At 29.7% G+C, this 9,322-nt stretch overlaps 1 protein-coding gene across 1 annotated transcript in view; it reads right to left on the bottom strand.

The window, feature by feature from the left end:
- LOC125056607 (glutamate receptor-interacting protein 2) overlaps positions 1–9,322 on the bottom strand; it is a 202,522-nt gene that overhangs the window by 172,570 nt on the left and 20,630 nt on the right. The gene's annotated exons all lie outside the window — the stretch shown is intronic.

Consider the following 9,322-nt stretch of genomic DNA (forward strand, 5'->3'; position numbering starts at 1 on the left):
GAAAGTAATTTAATCAATTTTCAAATGAAAAATCGAATTTGATTTATTAATAAACATAATATTTCTTTTTGGAATTTTATACAACGACGACGTTCAATTATGAATTGCCAATTAAACGTACATTTTCCTAATTCAGTCAGTGTTCAAGTTCTTTAAATTTTGTTGATTCTACTATTCACGTTTGTTATCACCTAGAAATAATAATAATTTGCTCATTACTCAGTACGCATTACTCTTTCTATCAAAGCGTTAACATAACTGCACAGAAAAGGACGAAGGACTTTTTTTTTTAGAACAGAAGACAAACGGGCTCACCTGCTGTCAAGTGATAGACACTCTCAATGCCATAGGGAGGCTCACGAGTGCGTTGCCCGCCAATAACTAAATATTTATATAAGAATCTAACTTACGGAAGATACAGGTAATAATGTTATAGATTTTACAATTGAAGTAAGATTGTTCGGAATTACCTCGTACCCTGGAGCGCTATAGTCTTTATCTGAAATGGTAATGTACTTAGTGCACTGAATAGGCCATTTTCAGTAATGCACTATTAGAACGTGGAAATTTCAGGAGGAAAATCCAAACTGTTATCTTTGAGACATTATCATTGTTTCAAACGCTTTGTAAATGTTGAAGTTTTCAGTTTCAATAATGTTGAATTTAACAATACTCTACAGTGATATTGAATGAATATTTCGGATCCCCTTTGAAAAACACCTTACGTTTTTCGTATCAACAAAAGTCATGTTATTTTTCTATATTTAATATACAAATTCAACATGACTAAAAATGGCAGAAATTGCATCCAACGGTAATTCAAGTTAAGGACAAAACTAGAATGTTACAATCAAAATATAGTTTTGATCAGAAAATATTACTAACCATAAACATACTATTGAAAATTACCTTTTATGGTTCACCGTTTATTTGATAAAGCGAAATAAACTGCACTATAAAAATGTACTTCAATTAGCTTAAAACCTATTGAATTTTTTGTCCTTATTACACTTTAGACTGCTAGTCAGTATACATACAACATTATTTAACTAACTGAGGCTTTTAGTACGTTTATGACTAATATATTGATCACAAATGATTGTATAAATTATTTGAATTTTGTTTAACTCTAATACTTTGTTAATAATTATAAAATTCTATATGTTAAAGAGTTTCCTTTATGGCGCTGAATCCTGGACAATACGGACATATGAAAGGAGGAAAATAGCTCTGGAAATATGGTGTTGGAGACTGATGCTTAGAATTCACTGGACACCTGGAAACAAATGTGTCCATACTAAGACGGTTACAGATAAAAAAACATCTTCCGACACTTTGTCGGAATATGTTTTGAAGTTTCAAAATTTAGAAAAACTTATCGTGACTGAGCGGTGGGCACCAGATCTCGAACCGATCCTTTACCGCATGACCTATCAAGTACCCTAACAGGTTTTACTATCACCCTGGCAAAGAGGCATGCTGCAGACAAGAGAGTGGACGAAGTTGTTAGGGCCCACTAACACGACCTTCAGAAATGAAGAACGCGACTGAAGAAGATAATGGAAAACTTTATTGTGCTCTATAAAATAATATTAAATTGAAACTTTTGAATTATTTCATAATTACACAAACATACACCTTTATAGTTTTACATACACAACATTAATAAACTTCATTCAAAAACACACGTTCTTGTTTTCCCAACCTTATTGTCTCTTACTTCCCAAACCTATTTTTCAACCTCTTGAAATTCTCTAGAATTGTCATAATATTTCTCTTATAAACGAAAAACTTCTAACCAACTATATTCGAAACAGTATAACCTAGTTCTCAGTCATATGTCACAATCGAATTGAGAGCTTATTTAATTTTAATTATATGATATTGATATTAAATTCTAAAGGAACGTTTATAGTAAAGCTAGTCTTTAAATTAAAGAAATGTGGCTTTTTATTAACCGACTAAAAGACAGCGAAAGAAGAGGTTACTAATTCGACGAGTAATTGTATTTGTTTCTAATATGTTCAGGCATAGCTGCGACGGCCGTGTACCGATGTCAATAATCGAGATGTCCAATTATTTGGAATTGCGGAAACGATTGACTAATATTAATAAATGAATTATCGTAATTCTCTCGGTAATACAAATATACATTTGCAGTCAGTTCTATTTTAAAGGAAATTCATGAGGTACAATATAAGTCTCCTTAATCATATAAACTAAATTAATACATTTGCACTGTCACTGAAAAAAAAAACATAATGAGAGATATATACAAAAAAATCCCTTTTCCCATTCGGTTCGTTTCAACTGTGCAATGCGTGTGTGCTGTGGCTGTAATTGGCCCCGGCTCAGCATTATGCTGAGGAGCAGAATGTTCCACAGCGCTGGTCATTCTGCCAGAGACCACAGCAGCTAGTTTGCGCCTCAGTCGCAAAAAAAGAAAGAAAAGAAAAAACTTAGTAGAAAAATAATAATAATAATAACATAAGGAAAAGTTAGCATTAAGTAGCAGTAAGAGTTAGTGTTTGTAATGAAGTCTTGTGTAAAGGTGTGTAGAAAATAAAATAAAATGTTAAAAATAAGAATAATTGTTATAAGAAGTAGACAATTTTTTATTTTGGTTTGGTATGTACAGCATCAATATGTAGAGAAACAACAACAAAAGGTATATCTATAGAGAGATCTACTTCTCGTAGCAGTTTAGTAGTATACAAAAAAGCAACAGATCGCCCGCGTGGATATTTTTTTTCTTGTTTACAACAATAAATTTACAAAAACCACAATCAATTATAATATTACTATTTTTATCTGAATCGACAATACATTCATTATAATTAAAAAATATCAAAGATATAAAAATGTTAGAAGTATTGTATTCTAAAGCTAGCCTGAGGCTAACATCTGAGCAGTGTTGGCCTAGTGGCTTAAGCGTGAGACCCTCATCCCTGAGGACGTTCGAATCGCGGCTGTGCACCAATGTAATCTTTCTATGTCCGCAATTAGCATTCACTCACAATGTGAAAACAAACACCGACACGTCTAAAAATTAATATATTTATTTGATCGAAAGCCATTTAGAGTTCAAGCGCAACTGGATTATTTATTTTTATTTTAAAAAGAATACGTGTAATATTATGGTGGTACGATTGTACCACCATAATATTACACGTATTCTATCATACTTATATTACACATAAAAGTATGCATCTGTCATAATGGTGTAAAAATTTGCCTTAAAAAGGTAGAATTTTAAATAGAAGTTACAATAAAAAAGTAAGCAAATATTATTGAAAAGCAGTTATTTATTCAATATATATAAAAAGTGATTTTTCACATCATCCGCACAGCCCAATAATACGCCAATACGCGTTCAGAATTCAATTCAATAATCACATAAACCTACCAATAACGAAACAATTTAAAGATACGGATTGAACAGGAAATTCGATCAATTTGGTTTAAATCATCTACGCTATCGTCAGGTTTCTTCACAATTTGTGATTCATTATTTATAATGTTTATTAACTGAATTTGATTTTAACATAGTATATGTGTTGTATGGAGGAGGCCTATGTCCAACGGTGGACAAACCAAAACCTGACAATGCAAGCATATGATGGTTCCTAAATATTACATTGTATTTTATCTACTATTAAAAGTATTTTTTTAGGATCCATATAAATGAAACTTCAATGTTCATAATTAATTTTACGAAATTAAGGCTATTATTATTAAAGTATGTCTTGCAACTTTTAATAATGATTATATTTTTACCGCATCAATTACATATAATGCGCAGAATTGGCCTAGTGCCTTCAGCGTGCGAATCTAGTCCCTGAGGTCGTAGGTTCGATTCCCGGCTGTGCACCAATGACCTTTCTTTCTATGTGCGCCCTTAACATTTGCTCAAACAGTGAAAGAAAATATCGTGAGGAAACCGGCATGTTTTAGACTCAAACAGTCGACGGCGCGTGTCAGGCACAGGAGGCTGATCAGCTACTTGCCTATTAGATTGACAAATGATTTGTGACAGCTGTCGTCGTAAGCGAAAAATCGTATGTAACCTTTATAATGATAGCTATGTGAAAATGAAGAAAGTAACGACTCGCAATTAATCCGAGTCATTGGTTTTTCTATAGAAAGAAGGATTTTCTATAAATCTATCTCAAGGCAATATCGTGTTTTGAATAAAACCTGTTGTAACATGAACGTTTTCCAAATTCTTATTTCAATATAAAAATGTTCTTCGGTGACTATAGGTTCGGTTTTATAGAACTATTCGAATATATCACCGTAACAAAATGTAATTGGAGTTTACATTATGCTTATAATTTGAAAATTTCGATTCATATTTCATCGACTAGAAAGACTTGATAAAATTAAATGAAAATATGATATGCAATTAAATATATTACCGATAATTGAAAGTCATAGACAAAATGTAAAGTATAGACAATATGGAATAGAGTTTTAAAACGTTATATAGTTGTCAAATTCATAAATTTTAATTTGAAATCATAGTAAAATACACATTTATTTTGCGAGAGTTTCTTGTATGTTCATTACTTTCAAGCAAATATTGGTCGATAGGTCACGTATTTATTAGTAACACACAAAAATAATGGTAACCAATACACAGAATTCCTTTATTTTTAGCAGGCTGTGTTTGTTTTTTTCCATATTATATTGAAGCGAAGTATATAGACACAAGGGACCCCTATCACCTTTACAAGGGCGTTATTATTTCAAACATCAGGCCAATGTCTTCGAGCTCCCTTGTGACACACGAACATATTTCATTTTATACGGCGAAATGTACGTTTTAGAAAGATTAATAACGTAGAGTCGAGTTTAATCACGTTTCATATTATTTTGTAACCATTTTAAGGGTACAATTGAAGTAAATTGGAAAAGGTATTTCATTTATACTTATATAATTTTCTACGATATTCACGGTTAACCACATAGTGTATATAACTTCGTAGATTATGTAATAAAAATCCGTAAAAAATCCACTATCACGTTGTGGAATAGGCTGTCCGACTACATACGATTGTCTACCTCCCTAACATCATTTAAAACTCTTACGCATAAACATTTCTTAACCATATCCTATCCTGCTCAATCGTGACTTTTGTAATTATTGTATTTCTTATTCTTCTGTATTGCATTCATGAATCTGTGAGATTTTAGTTCTGTTAGTTTTTCGTTTATTTTATTATTAAAAGGTTCTATATTTTTTTTAAAGATTTGGTTATGCACTTCTTGCGCTTTAGCCATCATATTCTTTTTTTAGGTAAAGAAGAGATTGCTTGTTAGCGATAAGGCCGTTGCATTCCTAATAATGTTTATGTATTATGTAATTTGTTTTTGTATAAATGTAACTAAGTGTGAATAAATAAATAAATAATATAAATGTACATAACTAACGCTTAATTGTTTTTAGTAAAGTACAAAAACTGGTTTACCAATCTTTTTGTATAACATATTTTAATATTTGAAAAATATTTTCCAGAATTTTCAAAAAAGCAACTCTTAAAGTGTTACTCGATAAAATGACGGAGAATGCTCTCTTTGTTTAAAACCAGAATGAACTGCTAATCATCGATAGTATATATTTTTCAAATATAAACTCTAGTATGCCTTTTGCCACAAAAATTAAACAAACGCCCGCTTTTAAATAATATATCCCTAATCACTGGTTCTTATTGTTATTTCTCATATAAAGAGAAAAGCTTAAAGAGCTTTAATTTAACTGTATTAATATATAACAGCCATTATAGTGTGGGAAGTAATTAACTGCACCGAATTGCTTAAAATATTAAACTTAAATATAGTCGGTTATAGAATTCTGAACTGAGCTTTTCATATCCTCTATTTTAGTAGAAACTATACTCAAAACAACACACTCTATATTGTATATATAAGGAGAACGGGGGCTTGAATTATTCCATATAATGTCCAAACGCGTATTTTCGAAGTAAATAAGCAATTGGAATGGAATTCACATTCACACAAAACTCACAAGTACAGTCTTTGTTAGTTCATAATGTTCTTCGTTTATAAGGTGTTCTCCGTTAATTATATATTTTTAATTTAAATATTGTTAATACAATCTTTTTAAACTGTTAAATAAATAAGTAACAGACTGGCAATGTATTGAAGATGGATTTTTTTTAAAAGGGTTTCACCAGAGGAGCACATATACCAAAGTACGAAGACTTTAAAATTCTAAGTTCTAAACAATATTATATTATAAACTAACAACAATATTAAAAGTAATAATAATTAAAGGCTTTACATACAATTTAATATAGTATTGTTTTTTATTGAAAGTACTTGCGAAAGAAAAAAGATTCTTCCCAAGATTGACATCAAAAAACACCCCAAAATCAATAGAGAAGACGGCCTAAAATTGTCAAACACCTGGGATCCAATAGTATCCAAATTAAAATCTCAAGATAAACACTCCGCGAAAATAGAGGACACCGTGAGCCATTTCTGCCAAAAACCCTCCATCTTTTAGTCGATACCAATTCCGGGGAAATAAATACGGATAACACAACTTTTTCTACAGCTGTGATACTTTTTGACATTCAACACCTTTTGTCTTCAGTCACCGTGTAGTCTAGTCGACAAGTTGAAAATGGAACAAAATAGAGATACTACTCCTAAAATTATGTGCGATAGCTCATTGGATCCGGAATGACGTCTAGAAAAATGTGCTAAAAGCGTGTATTAGCACATAAAAAATTGCAAAAGTTATAGACCATTAAAGATGAAAAAATAATGGCATTTAGTTTTTTGCCAATATTTAATAAACTATTAATATTTAAGAAATTTCAAATAAAGATTCTGAAAGAGGAGGAAATTTCCAACAAAAAACTCCTGACTCCCGGAACTCTATCTCCATTATTTATAATGTTAATTTAACGCTAAAAATAGGTCTGCGGGTGACATTTTTAGGATTCGCGCGTGGCGTCAAAAGCGACTACGGCACATTAATTAATTTATTTAAGGTATTGAATATTTTTTTTTAAATTTGAAAAAATTATGGTGTGTTCTGAACACTATAATTAATTTATTCCCGTTGAAAATTTTACTTAAAGTTAATTTTTCAACAAGTTAAATAATTGTTAACTAACGAAATTTTCTCGAACGACCGTCTTAATTGTAAGTGAAAAAAAAATGTTTAAATAATGGTCGTAAAAATATTTCGCTTCGTAGAGCCTTTCTTACATACATACTTAACAAGATCGTGCCATAAAAGTTAAAAAAATATTTATACTTTGTTTATAACAATTTTTTTACTTAAACAAAAACTTAAAAATCCATGTAATGATGTTAAAAATTTTTTTTTTTTTTCAATCATCATATAATCGTTTTTTTATTAATACAAGATATTTATTAATTTGCAAAAAAAAAAATTCCCGCCATTTGTTGATAAATTTTTTTTAAACAAATTGATTAAATCAATATTTTTTTTTTAAAATTTAACACAACTTTATTACATTAAAAATTTTATGATTTTAAAAAAAAAAATTTTCCTTAATAACAATTTTTAATTGTTTATAATCGTTTTTTTTAATTTTCTATTGTTTAAATAATTAGTTAAGAAATTTTTTTTTCCTAAAAATCATAATTGACAGTCTTCTATAAAGTAACAGAAAAAAATTTTTTTTTAATCAACAATTCTATTGTTTATTAACTTACCAATTTGTTATAAACAAATATTCAACTTTTGTTTATTTTTTTTCTAAAACTTCTAAAATTAACAAAAACAACCATATATAACAAAGTATAGAAAAAAAAATTTTTAATTTTAAATAAAAGTAATATTCATGATAATCAAAAAAATTTTTTTTAGTTTTTTTTGTTTAAGTAAAAAAATTGTTATAAACAAAGTATAAATATTTTTTTAACTTTTATGGCACGATCTTGTTAAGTATGTATGTAAGAAAGGCTCTACGAAGCGAAATATTTTTACGACCATTATTTAAACATTTTTTTTCACTTACAATTAAGACGGTCGTTCGAGAAAATTTCGTTAGTTAACAATTATTTAACTTGTTGAAAAATTAACTTTAAGTAAAATTTTCAACGGGAATAAATTAATTATAGTGTTCAGAACACACCATAATTTTTTCAAATTTAAAAAAAAATATTCAATACCTTAAATAAATTAATTAATGTGCCGTAGTCGCTTTTGACGCCACGCGCGAATCCTAAAAATGTCACCCGCAGACCTATTTTTAGCGTTAAATTAACATTATAAATAATGGAGATAGAGTTCCGGGAGTCAGGAGTTTTTTGTTGGAAATTTCCTCCTCTTTCAGAATCTTTATTTGAAATTTCTTAAATATTAATAGTTTATTAAATATTGGCAAAAAACTAAATGCCATTATTTTTTCATCTTTAATGCTCTATAACTTTTGCAATTTTTTATGTGCTAATACACGCTTTTAGCACATTTTTCTAGACGTCATTCCGGATCCAATGAGCTATCGCACATAATTTTAGGAGTAGTATCTCTATTTTGTTCCATTTTCAACTTGTCGACTAGACTAGTGACCACGCACGCTTAAAGCACGCGAAACGTCGGGAAAATTTGAAATTATGCAAAATAATTGTAAATTTATAATAATACATAATTTCAATCCGGTAAAAAAGTGTTTTCTTACAATTTAATAGTTAAACATTCCGAAGTCCTCCGCAAACAACATGTCATAAAAACAGCGATTAATCCAACAAACAACACTGACGCAATATTGTTCATAAAATTATTGAAAATAAATCCCCCTGCAACGTCACGGGTCATTATGTAACAAGTCATTGTTCGCTGTCAGAATGTTCAGCGGAATGTCGGTTTGTAGAAATTTGCGTGCGCATTCGGAGCAAATTGGGCAAATACCGAAATTAATGTTTGCAAACGACTGCTACTTATCAGACTTGGCTATCGCGGCCGCTATTACGTCTTGCCATATGCAGTCTATTGGAATGATTATTATATTTAGGCACGATAAAGGCCTGTAGCAATTTTATGCTCTAATAATTTTAAACTTCGAAAATCAAATATTTTCCGGAAAAATATATTGTATTTTGTATTGTTTATTCTTAAGTTGTTTGTTGCTAAAGTGTTTGTTTTGTAAGTTTTTTGCATGTGTTCTGAATTTGAAAAACTTAATCATAGATTATTTATTCCCAAATTACTCTGGAACTAAAAGTCATACGAAAATTATTAATTTGAATTATGTATACATAACTTATTATTTACCTAGCTACTACGTTTTATACACTTTCCGAGAAATGTGTGAAAACC

This window comes from Pieris napi, chromosome 15 (genome assembly GCF_905475465.1).
Source record: "Pieris napi chromosome 15, ilPieNapi1.2, whole genome shotgun sequence".
NCBI lineage: Eukaryota > Metazoa > Arthropoda > Insecta > Lepidoptera > Pieridae > Pieris > Pieris napi.